We start from the raw sequence: 17,636 nt of genomic DNA on the forward strand, positions 1-17,636 counted from the left end.
TCGCCACCTCCAGCAAATTCCAAAGAGCAAAGAATATTATTATTCAGACTCGAGTTTTGTTTAGCCCTTTCAGTGTCTTGAACAAAGGCAGTGGTAAAGACAAAGTATGATTATGACCTAAGACCGAGTACCCAGGCACTGTCCTCCAATCGTTCAACAGCCCTTTCATTCCCTAACAATTATCCTAGAAGCCATCCTGATCCTCATCCTCTACTTCTCTCCTTTACAGAAGCTTGTGCTGTTTCATAAAAACTGTCCTCTGCAGAGACAGTTGCCCAAAGATTGCTTGTAGCAGGCCACAGTGGAGTAGTTCTGACAAACAAAAACAAAACTGGACCAACTCTGAGAAAACACCTGAACAGCAGCGATGAAAGGAGGTGGCGTGCACACAAGCTATTTCCAGAGCAGGCTACTCTCTTCCTCTCACCTTCTGTTTATTTGGTTTTGAGATAGGGTCTCACTCTGTACCTCAGGCTGGTCTCAAAGTCATGGGGACCTTTCTGCCTCAGATTCCCCAGAGCTGGGATAACAGCTGTGAGCCACAACTGGCTTCTTTTCCCTCCTCTGATGTGTAATTTTAAACAAAGATTTATGTATGAGTTTTTTTGCCTGTATGTATGCATGTATGTATTTATGTGCAGCACATATGTGTCTGGTGCCTGAGAAGATCAGAAGATGGTGTTGGATCCCCTGAAACTGGAGTTACAGATAGTTTGTGAGCTACCATGTAAGTGCTGAAAATGAACCCGGGTCCTCTCCAAGTCGAGTAAGTGCTCTTAACCTCTGAGCCACCTCTCCCACCCCACTTGGATGTCATTTCGCTAAAACATTTTCCACACAGCACTTGGCTTTATCTCTCAAGTCACTATTTCTAGTCTTTAGCATCTCAGTAATCTGTCCAACCCTGGAACTACAGGTTTAAAACTAATTATTGTAAAAGTCCTATAAGGAAAGCTATTTCATTACTAGTCATAAAGAAGACCACTGTATCAGAGCAAACTAAGAGTAGCTGAGATAGTCTTCCATTTGTAGAATTAAACTTTCTACCATGTCACATGCCCACGCCACTATTATCCATTTCCAGAGGATAAAACAGCAGCTCTTGAAAACCTTTCTTGTAACTAAATAGCATCCTCTCCAGGAGGTTGGGAAGTGTGAACTTGTCATATTGCTCTAGAAAAGGCTTGCCCAGCCTCTATGACCTGCTCTGAGAAGTGGGGGGAAAGGGAGCCATGATGTTCATCTCATATCCAGAGTTCACAGGATAGTCTTTTAAAGGAGAAAATGGCTTAAAGATCTTTAAAAAATGGACCTTCTTTTTGAGATAAAATTCACAGACCTTATTACTAAATTCACAAACATAAAACCCTGTGAATGCTTATGAAAAGCATTCACGCCGGGCAGTGGTGGCGCATGCTTTTAATTCCAGCATTCAGGAGGCAGAGCCAGGTGGATCTTTGTGAGTTCAAGGCCAGCCTGGTCTACAAAGCCGGATCCAGGACAGGCACCAAAGCTACAGAGAGAAACCCTGTCCAAAAAAAAAAAAAAAAAAAAAAAAAAAAAAGAAAGAAAAGCATTCACATAGCAGATAGTTTCTAAAGATTATATTTTAGCAAAATCAGTCCCAGACTAGAAAGTAAAAGTTCAAGATCCCAGTGAATGTATGAAGCCATTCATACACTGTACCCTGATGAGCCCATGATTCTCAATAGACTTTGCTTTTTTCATCTATAAAGTAACAGACAAAAAGCTGGACATGGTAGCACATGCCTGTAATCCCAGTACTTAAGAGGTAAAGGCAGGGGTTGGGGATTTAGCTGAGTGGTAGAGTGCCTGCCTAGCAAGTGCAAGGCCCTGGGTTCGATCCTCAGCTCCACAAAAAAACAAAGAGGTGAAGGCAGGCCTATGAGTTCAAGGTTAACCTCAGACACACAGCAAGTTCAAAGTTGATGTGAGCTATATGAGACCCTAGCCCCCCAAAAAACATAAAAGACTGAGTGTCCCTAATTTAAGCATCCAAATGCCTCCAAATTGTGAAACTTTCTGAGAATGAACACGATCCTCAATTAGTTTCAAATTTTACAACATTTCAGATGTTCATATTATTTATATGCAAACATTCCCAAATCTGGGCCTAAAGTATAGTTTAATCATGATGCCCTGGGCTCAATGCCCAATACTGCAACAATAAACACTAATCTGAAAACCTGAAATGTAAAATAATTCCAGTCTTGATCATTTTAGCGAAGGGATATTCAACCTGTCGCTATTCCAGAGGTGTTATACATTAGTAGAATTTTATATTAAAACCTATGCAGGAAGGTTTTATTAGTGAACTTCAGTGGAAACTTTGGACATCTACCCCCAATATGCATGTATACACATACAATCAGATTGCATTAAACTTAAGGTTAGCCAAACACAGAGGCACACATTGGTAATTCCAGCACTTGAGAGGCTGAGGCAGGAGAACTGCCAAGAGTTAGAGGCCAACCTGGGTCACATGCGATTAACAGCCAGCCAAAGCTACTTAATATGACCCTATCTCAAAAATACAAAATAGGGGCCTAGAGAGATGGCTCAGAGCTTAAGAGCACTGGCTGCTCTTTCAGAGGACCCAGGTTCAATTGCCAAGCACCCACATGGCAGCTCACAACTGCCTCTAACTCAAGTTCTAAGGAACAAGATACCCCTCTTCTGGCTTCCCCAGGCACCAAGCACACAAGTGGTACACAGGCAGGAAAAACACCCACACACACAATAATAAAATAAAAAATAATTTTTAAAAATATAAAATAGGACTAGCAAATAGCTCAGTAACATACCTGACATGGCAGCCAACCTGCAAATCTGAGTTTGACCCCTGGGACTCACATAGTGGAAGGAAAAAACAGACTCCAACAAATTGTCCTCAGACTTCCACACATGCACCATGGTACACACACAAAATAAGAAAAATTATGGTGGTATTTTATTTGTACTGAAATGTGATTTTATTTGTATGTTAATAAATAAAGTTGCCTGGGGGTCAGAACTAATAGCAAGCCATAGCAGAAACCAGGCGGTGGTGGCACACACCTTTAATCCAGATCACATGACAGACAGATCACGTCACAGACAGACAGATACAGCCAGCATGGAGACACACGCCTTTAATCTCAATACCAACCACAGAAGACCTGGAGATCTGTATAGACCGGCAGTGACGAGTGGTTGGGTTTACAACCAATGAGAAGGCAGAATAGAAAGTCAATAAGAAGACAGAGACACAGGAAGTAGGCCTCTTGCTGAAGAGAAAGACAGCAGCGGCAGTGAAGGTTTTTAGCTCTGACTTCTTGGGCTTTTAACTCTGTATTTGGCTCTGTGTTTCTTTTTTTTGTTTTTGTTTTTCGAGACAGGGTTTCTCTGTGTAGCTTTGCACCTTTCCTGGAACTCACTCTGTAGCCCAGGCTGGCCTCGAACTCACGAAGATCCACCTGGCTCTGCCTCCTGAGTGCTGGGATTAAAGGCGTGCGCCACCAACAACCGCCGCCGCCGCCACCACCACCACCACCACCACCACCCAGCTTCTGTGTTTCCTACTTAACAAGACGGTTACAAAAAAATGTAATAATTTAAAAAAGATACATAATTTTTTTTTCTAGAATATAGGCCAAACAAATAATCAACATTCTTTTCTATACACCACTGGATCACCTTATATATCCTTTAATGAGATTATAAATTCTCATTTTGGGAATTATTTCTCTAGAAAACCAAGAAATGATGGGCTGAGGAGATGGTTTAGTGGATGAAGAAAGTGCTTGCCATGCTTGTGTTAAGGATGAGTTAAAATCCTCAGGTGCCATAGAGAAAGCAAGATACGGTAAGTGCACATCTGTCCGTCAGTGTCCCTAGGAAAGAAGGGAGCTAGAGACAAGAGAATCCCCAGAAACTTGCAGTCCAGCTAGCCTGGTATACACAGGTATAAACAACAAAGACCCCAACACAAACAAGGTGGAAAGTGAGCACAGCCACCTTAGTCATCTCTGCCCAACATGCACACTGTGGCATGCTTGTACATGCAAGTATGTGCACATGTACATACTTACTCACACTCACACATACACACAAATTATGGCAAACAATTACTCTTCAACTCTAGTACAGAAACTATAGTAACCACCTGCAGTGTATATATGGAAAGCACAACTTTCAATGTGACAGCATTTAGAGATAGTCTTTTGGATACAATCAGGTTAAGATGGGGTCATAAAAGTGGATAGCCTCATGATAGGATTGTTACCTTTGTGAGAGACAGAGTTCTTTATTTCTCCCCTTATCACCAGCATGTAAGGGCAAAGTGAGGAGGCAGATGTCTATAAGCTGAACGACATCCGTGACCAGACACCATCCCCACTGGTACGTTACTCTTAGATTGTACCCTCTAGAATGATAAGAAAATGAAGTTCTGTTTTTTAAGCCACCAGTCACTGGTATTTTGTTCTAGCAGCCTGAGCCATCTTAAGACACTTACTGTCCAGACTAAAGCGGCAGTACCAATACAATTGTGCCCACAACTTTAACACCACAGCACTGCAGAATCTCTTCCACTCATCAACAAATACACACATTTAATTCAAGCCCCAACCACCTTTTTTCAATGCATTACAAACCCTAAAACTCCATTGTTTCCACTCTGGTGAGTTAACATGTAAAATGTGGTCCAGAGCAAACCATGCTGAGCTGAAAGAGCTGATGGGCTCATTGTCTCGGGAAGCTGGAGGAGTTTAGATTAGCTCTACTGCCTACACCCTAAAATAACCACGACTCCTGCCAAACTGAAGGTTAAAGAGTGAACTATTTGAGGATGATGGGGTGATCCAGGTGTTATTTCAAGTTCAGGAGTGAATCCCAGTGATCCAGTCTGCTTTTTCTGTTTTAGTAATAACAGGCCTTAAGTTTTGAGCTAACTACATGACAGACTATTAACTAAAAGTCAAGCAGAAAAGTAACCAAGAATCGTATTTAAAAATTGCTGGTAGCCAGGTTTGGTGGCACATATGCCTTTAACCCCAGAACTTAGGAAGCAGAGGCACAAGATCTGAGGCTGAGGCCAGCCTGGTCTACGTGTCTTATTCTAGGGCAGTCAGGGCTACACAAGAAACCCTGTCCCTAAAAACAAACAAATACAAATAAAAACTAAATAAAAAGTCAGGGCTTCCCTACTGATGAGAGATCTGTGTAACAAACCACGTGCTAGAACAATTGGCTATCACAACATAAACAACCTTCACTCCTAAACTGCACAATATCCTAAACTAAAATGAGTTATAGCATGGAGATGATGGGAGAGCACATGCTTAGCACACAAAGTTCTAGGTTCAATCCTGACATACCTAAAAGCAAATAAATCCAAGGATTTATACAACATGGAGCTAATCTTCATAAACTTTGATTAGGTAACCATTTCTTAGGATAGGAAACAACCATAAAGTTTTAAAATTAATAAACTGAACTTATCAAAGTTAGAAGTCTCTCCAAGACACTAGACAATGAAAAGGTAAGTTATAGACTATTAAGTAAATATCTATAAAACAAATGGATGACAAACAGTAACCAAAATATATTATTTAAAAACTCTTGGGGTTGGGGATTTAGCTCAGTGGTAGAGCGCTTGCCTAGCAAGTGCAAGGCCCTGGGTTCAGTCCTCAGCTGGGGGTGAGGGGGGGGCACCTCTTACAAAAGAGCCAGAGGTGGTGGTACATGTCTTTAATCCCAGCACTTGGGAGGCAGAGGCAGGTGGATATCTGTGAGTTCGAGGCCAGCCCGGGCTACAGAATGAGTTCCAGAAAAGTCTCCAAAGCTATACAGAGAAACCCTATCTCAAAAGAAAAACAGAAACAAATAAAACAAAAACCCCACAAAACCTCTTACAAAAGCCTGGCATGATGGCACATACCCTTAGATCACTCGGAAGACAAACCTCTGGGAATTCAAGGCCAGCCTGATCTATATAGTAGGTTCCAGGCTAGCCAGGGCTACAGAGTAAGACCCTGCCTCAAAACCAAAAATAAAACAATCCACAACAACAAAAAACTTCTTACAACATATAATGAACACTTGAGGAAAGATTCTGAACATTATCAGTAATTAGAGAAACAAACTAAAACTACTATGAGGCTATATACTAACCATCTTCAGAATGGTTAAAAAAAACTTTAATAAGGAAATTTTACATCAAATACAGACAAGACAAAATTAACTAGAACTTTCATCTACTGTTAAAATATAAAATGGTGCAGTTCATTTGTAAAACATTTTGGCAATTTCTTAAATAAAACACAAATTTAGCATCTAATCCAAGAATCTCATTCTAGGCATTAGGTCCTACCTCCAAAAGTGAAAATATCTGTCCACAACATTAGCAAAACCTACAGCTTGGGCTGGAGAGATGGCTCAGAGATTAAGAGCACCGGCTACTCTTCCAGAGGTCCTGAGTTCAATTCCCAGCAACAACATGGTGGCTCACAACCATCTGTAATGAGATCTGGTGCCCTCTTCTGGCATGTGTAGATGCATTAAAAACACTGAAAATAATTTAATGTTCTTCACCTGGGTCAGAGTGAGCCCAATCTGGTCTACAGAATAAGCTCCAAGACAGCCGGGGATACAAAGAGAAACTCTGTCTTGAAAAACAAAACAAAACGAAACAAAAGACTACTAAGAAACAATAAGCAGAAACTACTAATGTTACAAACAGCAATATGGATAGATCTCAGATACATCATGCTACTAATGTGTAAGAAGCTGAACTCAAACTATCGTTTGATATTGGGTTATCACAGGATCCTATCTGTGGTGCTTTCTGTAAAAGATGAAAGTATAAGGACAGAAAACAGACAGTGTTGGACAAGGGCAGTGGAACGAGAGTGGAATGAGAATGGAATGCAACTGATCCCAAAGAGAGGAGGAAAGCTCTAGGTACATGATAATGTTCTGTTTTCAACTGCAGTGGTGTTACATGCCTGTGTTTGTCAAAACAGAAACCTAAAAATGTAAATAAATACATTTTACTACATGTAAATTATACTGCAATAAATATTGTACATAAAGAAAGCAGATAGAGTGAAGAAAAAAATCATGGAAATTGCTACATAATACTCAACTATTAAGCACATTAAATTTGAGGTAAGATATCTCAGTGGGGGGTTGGGAATTTAGCTCAGTGGTGTAGCAAGCCCAAAGCCCTGGGTTCGGTCCCCAGCTGGTGGGGGGAGGGTTTAAGTGGTTAAGGGAACACATTGCTCTTGCTGAAGATCAGAGTGTGGAACTCACACTGCGTGGCTCACAACCACTTATAGTTACTGTGGGAACCAATGTCTCTGGCCTCCGTGGACACCTGCATTCCCCACATAGACACATATACATAATTTTTAAAAATAATTTTTTTGCTTTGGTTTGTTTTTTGAGACAGGGTTTCTCTATGTATCCCTGGCTGTCCTGGAATCACTCTGTAGACCAGGCTGGCCTCGAACTCAAGAGATTCACCTGCTGGGATTAAAGGTATTGGCCATCATTTCCTGGCTATAAACTGTTTTTTGGTTTTAAGCCACTGTATTATCACTATTATTACTCTGGTGGTTTATTTGTTTGTTTGAGATAAGTTACCACATAGCCCAGGGAAGCCTAGAACTTACTATATAACCCAAGTTGTTTTCAGACTTGCTTCTGCTGACCAGTACTGGGGTTACATACACGAGCCACAATGGCTGGATAAAGCTATCATTATTAATATAAATTTATGAAAGTGGTCAATGTATCATAGCAAATGAGTAAAATGTCACATTTCCTAACCTAAAAGTGAAAAGTGCTAGAAGGATTTGTGCCTCAGTTAAAGCACTATTTATCAGCAACCAACATAAATGGCAAAATGAATCTAACAGAACATCAAGAGCCTCTAACTTTACTGTTTTGGCGAACACAAATATTCAGCTTAAAATAATTCAAAGTATTGCTAGTGAGCTATTAATTTGAATCTTTACTGATGCTAGAGATGGAGCTCAGGGGCTTACACGGGCATTACAAACACATACTACCACTAAGCTACAACTCGCCTTTATATTGACATTTCTTTAACTTTCTTTAGATTCAGATTAAATCCTTTGGTGTCTAGGGCCTATAAAAACTGGTCTGACGACCCTACTTGACCTTGGGCCTGACAGAAACATTTAAGTAACATTATGATGGGTGCTGTCCTTGATCCTTTTATTAAGAACTTGGTTTCGCCGGGTGGTGCTGGTGCACACCTTTAATCCCAGCACTCAGAGGCAGAGCCAGGTGGATCTCTGAGTTTGAGGCCAGCCTGGTCTACAGAGTGAGATACAGCACAGGCTCCAAAACTACACAGAAAAACCATGTCTCAAAAAACCAAAAAGAAAAAAAGGAAAAAAAAAAAAACAACAACAGAAAAAAGAACTTGGTTTCAGTCAATTCTTATGACATATTTTCCCAGCATTCTCTCAGGCCAATCCTTTTCTCATTCTGCTATGCAGTTAACAACTCTCCTACATAAATATCTATATATGAATGAGGTAAGGTTTTAGAATTTCTTTGAAACCGGAAGGTGATGCTCCAAAGTTCAATTATTAGTGAGACAGATATTTGCAAGCCGCGTGGTTCTCACTTCCCATTGAGAAGACAGATGTCCTATACAGCTTATAACTGAACAGCTGTTCAAGGTTAATCTCCACCCAAAGTATGATTTTGCTTTTCTAGATCCTATCATCATCTGGAATGAGTCCTCCTTTCCTTATTTTCAATTCTTGTTTTCAAACAAAAATGGCTCATTTAAAATTCATCTTCCTCCAGCTCTTACAGTCTGCCCCCACCCCAGATGACCCCTCAGCCTTAGATGCACTGATTGTGTTGCAGATGTACCAACTGGAACTGGGCAACACATGACCACCTGTTCTCTACTGTGAGATTACATCTAGAAGCTTCAGAAGCTACACTCATGAAGTATCATCAGTGTGGCTGCCTACATAAGACCTGAATAAGACGACACCAATAAACACGCTACCATGGAATGGGAAACCTCACCAGGCCCCAGCCCTAGACAAAGAATAGGAAACAAGGAACAGGGGAGAAAAGGGCAGTGGGAGAAATAGTCTTCCCCAGGGAAAAGCCCCCTAATTTATTACCCAATACCAAGTGATCAGACCTGAAATCATACACATACAAGTGATATTAAACAGACTCAACAGTTATTTATAGATTTAGAAGTGTGGTGTGTAAAACAATAATTAAAGAAAAAGAGGCCATGAATTTGAGGGGAGGAATACAGTGAGGGGTTGGAGAGAGAAAAGGAAAGGGAGAACATTATGTAGTTATATTAATTTTAAAAAATAAAGATACGCCGGGCGGTGGTGGAGCACACCTGTAATCCCAGCACTCGGGAGGCAGAGGCAGGTGGATCTCTGTGAGTTCGAGGCCAGCCTGGGCTACAGAGCTAGTCCAGGACAGGCTCCAAAGCTATAGAGAAACCCTGTCTCGAAAAACATAAGTAAATAAACAAACAAATAAATATACTAGCCAGGTGGTAATGGAACATGCTTTTAATTCCAGCACTCGGGAGGCAGAAACAGATGGAGCTCTGAGTTTGAGATGACCCTGGTCTACAGAGCAAGTTCCAGGACAGCCAGGGCTGACAGAGAAATCTTGTCTTGAAAAAATAAATAAAAAAAAAGTGAAGTGCTATTTTCACTTTTGGGAAGAAGGGAAAACAAGCTTTTAAGGCACTTGGAAGGATGGATAAAATTTCAAAGAAGAGAAAGAAAAAGTCAAAAAAGAGGAAGATGACAATGATATTCTGACTGCCCAGAAGGAAAAATAAAATGAAAGTTAAAAACCCGATAAATTCAAGAAAAACATGTAAGTTCAGCTCTAGCTAACTGTAAGAAGAGCTAGTCAAACAAGGAGGCTTAGTGGTATGGTACAGTGCTTGCTGAACATCTACAAGGTCCTGGCCTAAGACCTTCTCCCCATATTATGAACAAAACTCAAGAAGAGCACAGTGTGTGTGTGTTATCAGGGAGGTTATTTTGTCAAAGATGGTAAGACGGGCTGGAGAGATGGATCAGAGGTTAAAAGCACCGGCTGCTCTTCCAGAGGTCCTGAGTTCAATTCCCAGCACCACCTGGTGGCTCAGAACCATCTCTAGGGGGATTTGATGCCCTCTTCTGGTATGAAGTCAATGGAGCACTCATATATGTAAAGTAAATAAATAAACCTTTAAAAAGGTAAGATAATCTGAAATAGAAGAAGAAACAAGTTTAAAGCTGTTACAGTTGCTAAGAGCCTATCTTAAGATTGGTGACACATGGAAATAAAGGAGGGGACATGAGAAACACTGTAGGGTAGACAGGATTTGGCTTCATAAACAGTTCTAAAACTAAAAGTTAAAGACACACTTTGAGCACAGAAATCAAATGCCACAAATGGCAAGCTGGCACCTGGAAGACTAATTCTAGTATGTTTAAATCCAAGCTGATATGGCAAATGTCTACCCACACACATACATACACCCACTCAAAATAAATAAAAACAGAATTTAAATTTTTTGAAGAAAGAAAGAAATTAGGGCTAGATATAGAAACTTACAAATTATCTAAATAGAAATTTCAAAATCAGATACCTTGTAAACTAAACCTTACTAAAAACAAACCAAATCAGTAGTACCTAAGGGTATCTACATCTAGGTATCCAAGAGGGGAAGTGGCGCATGCATTTAATCCCAGCACTGGAAGGCAGACACAAGCAGATCTTTGTGAGTTTGAGGCCAGCCTGGTCTACAGAGTGAGAACTAGGATAGGCACCAAAACTACACAGAGAAACCGTCTTGAAAAAAAACAAATAAACAAACAAAACAACAACAACAACAAAAAGATTCTTAGTCTTTTCCTTTAGGAGCTTCTGGAGCACTCAGGGTGGCAACATTGGCCTTGAAGTCAAGATTCTCTTGCCTCAGCCTTCTGAATATCTGGTATTATAGGCATATACCTACCTTTACCTTATTGAGGATTTTCCTCTTTTCATTTAAAGGAAACATTTACAACTGCTCTTTGTAATTTGAGTTGTTGGCACAGATATTCTTATATTTAAGGGCCATTTACTTGAACACAGACACTAATACAGCAGGAGTGGTTTGATAACAGGTAATAAGTAACTAAGAGGTGAGTACAACTTAGATATAGTACCTGATCCATGTCCCAGGAAAGCTGGGATAGATTACATCTTGCTAAGCAGAAAAGCACACCATTTAAAACTCATGAACTGTTTAATTCTGTACTTTGCCAATGAATATTTTTATCCCATGGTTGATCCAACTACAAAAACAGGGCTTACTATACACACAGTTCTAAGACTTCCATGCTTGCTACTGATCTCATTCACTCAGGTACTTGAGTTCTAAATAGGGAAGGTGAATAACAGATTATCTCAGCTTACTGATAATCTATTTAAGAAAAGAAAAAGGCAAATTCAATCCCAAAGACTTTTTTTTTTTTTTTTTTTTTTAAAGACAGGGTATGGCCACATACCTCTGTCCTGGAATTCACTCACTGCCTTCCAAACTCAGAGATGGGCCTACCTCTGTCTCCTGAGTGCTAAGATTAAAAGTTTTCCCCACAACACCCAACACTTTGGATCCTTGCTAGACATGTTTAGAGTAACTTTTAAACAGCAAAAACAATACAGTAGTAAATCTACCGACAGCATAGTTTAACTAGTCATTTGATTTTAAAAGCCTCAAGTCTAGAGTCAGGTGTGGTCACGAATACCTATAATCTTAGCACTCAGAAAATTGAGACAACAGTAGTAGTAGGTAGTAGTAGTAGTAGTAGTGGTGGTGGTGGTGGTGGTGGTGGTGTAAGTTCAAGGCCAGTCTGAGGTACAAAGTGAGTTCAAGATGAGGCTCAGCTAGAGTGAGATCCTGTCTCAAACAAATAAAACCAGGATGGTGGTACATGCTTGTGATGACATGAAGACAGAGGCTACCTAAGACCGGAAGTTCAAGGTCATCCTCAGTTACATACTGAGTTTGAGGCCAGACTAGGCTACATGAGAGTCCATCTTTTAAAAATAGGAAGAAAGAAACAACAACAAAATCCTTGTTCTTTGGTAATACTTTAAATCCTGAAATATCCTTAGAAAGAGAAGAACTGTACAGCTGTGGTAGACTAAAAATATGATTCAATGCATACAAAGATGTTACCTAAAAATCTTTCCTGCAGGTTTGGGAAGTGGGTGGTGGAGGAGCATCCTTATCCAGTGAAAAGGGCAGTAAAGGATAGTCAAGTTATTATTCTTTCAATATATTTCCGTTTCTCCTCCACCCTCCTCAATCAACAAAAACCTCCAGATCTCATAAAATGCAAACGCCTAACTCTTGGCATTGACATTACATCTTGTATTGACATTACAATAGGAAATCTAGTCCCTGGGTGGTGGCACTAAAAGTTAACCCCCCCCAAAGCCAATCACTGGTCTGAAAGAAGTTGTCTTTATAACTGTGCTGTCATCAAAAGTTCTACTTCTATGAACCCTGGCTCCTCCAAAACAGATGTGGAAGAAAAACAAACCAAAAAGATTTAAAATTCTTCATTTGCACTGTCTTAAGATGGTATAGCTTCAAGATGAAAAGATCCCTGATTCACTTTAGAAAAAGAAAATACTTCCTTGTCATATTCTTTTTTTTTTTTTTGGAACCAAGGGTAGAACCCAGGACCTTGCGCTGGCTAGGCAAGCGCTCTACCACTGAGCTAAATCCCCAACCCTCCCTGTCATAGTCTTAATAATCTGCTGATGAGACTCAACACAGGGCTCATCATCTTAGAGAAAACGTTTCCCTTTTTATAGCAAAAGTGGGATAGTTACAGGCCAGTGAACATTACAGCAGAGAGGGAAGGAATTAGAATATACTGATAAGGTATGCTGACAGACCAAGAGGAAGAAATTGAGGAACAAAGAAATTAACGAAGGCTGGGTGGTGGTGACTCATGCCTTTAATCCCAGCACTCAGGAGGCAGAGGCAGGTGGATCTCTGTGAGTTCCACCAGGCCATCCTGGTATACAAAGAGAGTTCCAGGACTGTTACACAGAGAAACCCTATCTAGGGGGGGAAAAAAAGCAGAAAGAGAGAGAGAGAGGGAAGGAAGGAAGGAAGGAAGGAAAGAAGGAAAGAAGGAAGGAAGGAAGGAAGGAAGGAAGGAAGGAAGGAAGGAAAGAAAGAAAGAAAGAAAGAAAGAGAGAGAGAGAGAGAGAGAGAAAAAGAAAGAAAGAAAAAAATTGGGCAGCCTGGTCTACAGAACAAGTTCCAGGACAGCCAGGGCTACACAGAGTAACCTTGGGGAAGGGGGGGTAAGAGGTGGGGGAGCTTTCAGAAATACACATCTACAAACATTTCCTATCTCTATACTCAGAAATCAGGTTTAAAAAACACCCTACATGAGCATTTACAAAGCAAACATCTGATATCAACAATTAAGACTGAATGTGAAGGGAGTGGAGATGGCTCAGCAATTTATGCTTACTGCTCTTGCAGAGGACCCACATGACAGTTCACAACAGGCTGCAGCCCAGCTCCAAGGGATCTGGTGCCTTTTGTTGTAGCCTCCACAGGCACTACCCTCACATGCACAAATTCCCACACACAGATACATAAATCTTAAAAATGAATCTGAGGGACTGCGGCTGTGTCTCAGTAACAGAGAGCTTGCTTAGTATACTGGAGCCCTAGGCCCAGTTTTTGTTCTTTTCTTTTTCTTTTTTGAGACAGAGTCTCACTTTGTAGCTCTGGCTGTCCTAGAACTCACTTTGTAGACTAGGCTGGCTTCAAACTCATAGATCTGCCTATCTCTGCTTCCAAGTGCTGGCATTAAAGGTGTTCACTACCACCCCAATTCTTTAAAAATAGTGCCAAAAACTGCACTCATGACACTATTTATTAACCTGTGCACCGTGCCTCACATCTGTCCACCAGGCACTTGGGGAGCTAGAGCTGGCTTACCATTTGCAAGATGAGCCTGATCTACACAGGGAATTCTAGGCCAGCCCACAGGGAATTCTAGGCCAGTCCGCTGGGATAAAGTGAGTCTCTGTCACAAAAATCAAATAAATGGGCTGGAGAAATGGTTCAGTGGTTAAGAACACTGGCTGTTCTTGCAGAGGACCCAGATTTGATTCCCAGCACCCACATGGCAGCTCCCAACCACCTGTACCTCCAGTTCCGGGGTATCTGACATCTTCTTCCTCCTTTATCAGTCATGCAAGTGTTGAACAGATAGCCAGGCCAGTAAAACACCCATACACATCAAACTAAAAGCTGCATTTTTATTCTTAGGTCTTACATATACACATCAGCATTAAAATTTTTATTTTAGTTCATAATGAACATTTTCTAGTTTGGGCACTGTGTGTGGAATAAAACTTTAACACAGTCATGCTCCAATTTTTCCTACTACAAATCATAAAGATACTAAAAATTGGTCAGACCTACCTTACAGAGCCACTTAGCTTTTCTATTAAGTCTGAGTCTCAAACACAGTTCTACTCTCTGTTACCAGAAACCTAAAAGCCTTACAAAAACTACATTTACAATGGGGTTCTGACTCCTCCTTTGGCTTGGCCCATGTTGATGAAAGCACGTGATGCTGCTTCTACTAATCAAAAATTCTGCAAGCTAGCTATAAAAGGAGATACTTTTTTTAAACAAAAAACTTCCCACTGCACTTCGAAAAGTTGGACCTCTGAGACTAACTGGGCTTAGACACCTACTAAATGGAGAATCAATCACTAATCACTTCTAAGGCATGTAACTGTCTTTAATCACAGCACTCAGGAGAAAGAGGCAGGCAAATCTCTGGGAGTTGGAAGCCAGCCTGATCTACAAAGAGAGTTTGAAGACAGCCAGGACTGTTACACAGAGAAGCCCTGTCTTGAAAAATCAAAATTAAAAAAAAAAAAAAGAAAAGAAAGAAAGAAAAAATGGCTATAAATAATTCAGGCAAACCAATTCTCAATTTTTAACAGTACAACACATGATCCATACAAAGACAAAACACAATGTAAATGAATAAAGAAAACAAAAAACAACAGAGGCAGAGTGCTTAACTCAATCATTTGAAGACACACATTAATAGTTTAGGGCAGCGGGTCAAAACACAGCCAATTAAGTAATTTAACCAAAGCTGGAATAAAGTTACAAACAATATCCAACCTGTTGGAAATTGTAGTAAAATTGTGAAGAGTTTAGTGGTGTGCTCTTGAGCATCAGGAAAGAGACTGTCCTGAATTGAGGAATTAAAAGCCTTCCACTCCCACTCACCTTTCCTCCTTTTCTCAATGATGTAAGGCCAGGCTGGTTCCTGAGAAAACTGGTCTGGAGGTTCACTGAAGAACTGAGAAAAGTTAAAGTTTACATGGCAAAAGTGTCTCTTCTTCTGAACGTAGTCAAAAAACATTTAGGACCACACTTTACTATTTTTTTTTTTCAGTCCTCCTTAGAACTATTTAAAACCAAAATAACTTACTAATTCATTGCTGACTACTGAACAAGACCCATACACCGCAAGTAAATACAAAGAATTAACACAAGATTTAAACGCCAAGCAAGTTATCTCCCAGCTCCACCAACACGAAAAAGTCGTTTATGAGGAAAACCTGCATCTTTTCAACTCTTAAACCAAACCACCTCCCCTCCGAAGCTACAGAGCGCGGGGGAGGGGGGGAGTCCGGGGGAGAACGTGATAGCGCTAGTGCCGGTTTGTTTACAGACTCTACCAACAATCATGAGTCAGAAATTCAAGCCACCAGATGCTTTCCAACTAATAAGGACCAAGTGGGGCCGTTCTAAGGTTGTCCTAGAAGATTTCGGGAGGGCGGGGTGGGGGGGAGCACACTTGGAGAATTCTATCACAAAGCGTACAAGACCAGACCTCAAGTACGCACCGCAGGCCGGTTTCTGGGACCTGGGCCTTCCGTACAAGGTGCTGGGCCTGAGAACTTGGGGGGGGGGAGGGGGGCACACTGCGCGGTAGCCCTGAAGTGACAGGGAGACGCACACAGAACCGGGTCCCCAAATTACACAGAGAGAGATGAGAGCACACAAATGGGTCACCGGTCGAACCGAAAGTCCCTGTGAATTATGGGGGCAGCCCCGGGACTGACCTGGGCAAAGGACAAGCAGTCCTCCCAGCACTGACTCGGGCGAGGGGAAGAAGACCTAAAACCCTGGGAGCTTAGGAAAGGGATCGGGCCCATCCTGCGGGGAAGCGGTCAGGGAGAGGGGAAACAGGCCGAGCCGGAACGAGACACGGACCGGGTAGGTCAAGGGGAGGGCGTCCGGCTGGGACAGTTACAAGCACGGGAGCCGGCGAGGCTCGGCAGCCCGCTTCCCGTCTGGGGTCATCCTTCTGCCAGCGGATGCTCCGACTGTTCCAGGCCCAGCCGCCCCGTCCACTGCCGCCACCAACGCCGCCGCCATCTTACACTGGCCAGCGGCAGCCACCACCGCCGCCTCGGGTCTTTGCGCCTGCGCCTGCGCCGTCACGCTTTCCGGCCGGGTTTGCGACGCTGTGCTGGAGGAGACGGAGCGAGAACGGTCGCGCGAGCTCTCGGCTGCCAACCCTCCCGGGGGCCGCACGAGGGGCGGGGCTTGGGGCCAACCGAAGCGGAGAGGGGCGCGTGCGCGTTGCGGAGGAGTCAAGCTGTTTTCGTAGTTTCAGAGCAATGGCTTGTCTCCTGGTATTCAAAACACGTGTGATTTAGGGGCTCCTTAGCGTTGTGACGGAAAATGGACCTGACTTCCAAGGGACTGGCAGGCAAATCACTAGGCGTCCTCCGGTCCTGAGGTTCTAACTCTTGCCACATTTCTTTCTTTCTTTCTTTCTTTTAACTCGGAGACTGGGTTTCTCTGTGTAGCCCTGGCTGTACTGGAACTCGCTCTGTAGACCAGGCTGGTCTTGAACTCTGAGATCCGCCTGCCTCTGGCCCCCAAAGGCTAGGATTAAAGGCGTACGACACCGCGTCTGGCAGAATGTTTTAAGTTAGCATACAAACAGGTTTCAAGCTGGCCATAGTGGTGCAGGAGGTTGGGGCAGGGTAGTTGGAGGTCAACCTAAACTAATTCCCCCCGCAACAAACACACACACACACACACACCAGATACACAGAAACAAAATAATAGATTTCCTTGTGGTATTTTCAGACGTATGTGTCATACATGCTGGCCCCCTTCCCCAATAACCTTCTTGTTGGATACCTTCAATTACTCTTACCTATCATTCCTTTTGTTTGTTTTTCAGCACTGGCTGTCCTGGAAACTCGATTTGTAGACCAGGCTAGCCTTGAACTCATAGAGATCTGCCTGTCTCTAATTAAAGGTGTATGTCACCACCTTCAGGCTCCGTTTCCTTTTCTTTCTTTTTTTCCAGACAGGGTTTCTCTGTGTAGCTTTGCGCCTTTCCTGGATCTTGCTTATAGACCAGGCTGGCCTCAAACTTTTCTTATCTCCTATTCCATTCCCTCTCTATATCTCTTCCTTGCCTCTCAGGCTCCTTTCTACTTCCCTGTTAATAATAAATATGTGTAATGTACAC

At 42.1% G+C, this 17,636-nt stretch overlaps 1 protein-coding gene across 4 annotated transcripts in view; it reads right to left on the bottom strand.

Moving 5' to 3' along the window:
• Positions 1–16,638, bottom strand: part of Dcaf8 (DDB1 and CUL4 associated factor 8) — a 49,840-nt gene extending 33,202 nt beyond the window's left edge. Inside the window, exons 1-2 of one of the 4 annotated variants that reach the window (XM_036202755.1) lie at positions 16,528–16,637; positions 15,365–15,437 (exon numbers count right to left, since the gene is read on the bottom strand). The gene's annotated coding sequence lies outside the window, so the exon portion shown is untranslated. Of the gene's footprint in view, positions 1–15,364; positions 15,438–16,206 lie in introns of all 4 variants that reach the window. The other 3 variants (XM_036202753.1, XM_036202754.1, XM_036202757.1) reach the window with 3 other exon arrangements.
• Positions 16,639–17,636: the final 998 nt, after the last annotated feature.

The sequence above is a fragment of the Onychomys torridus genome, chromosome 11 (genome assembly GCF_903995425.1).
Source record: "Onychomys torridus chromosome 11, mOncTor1.1, whole genome shotgun sequence".
Taxonomy (NCBI): Eukaryota; Metazoa; Chordata; class Mammalia; order Rodentia; family Cricetidae; genus Onychomys; species Onychomys torridus.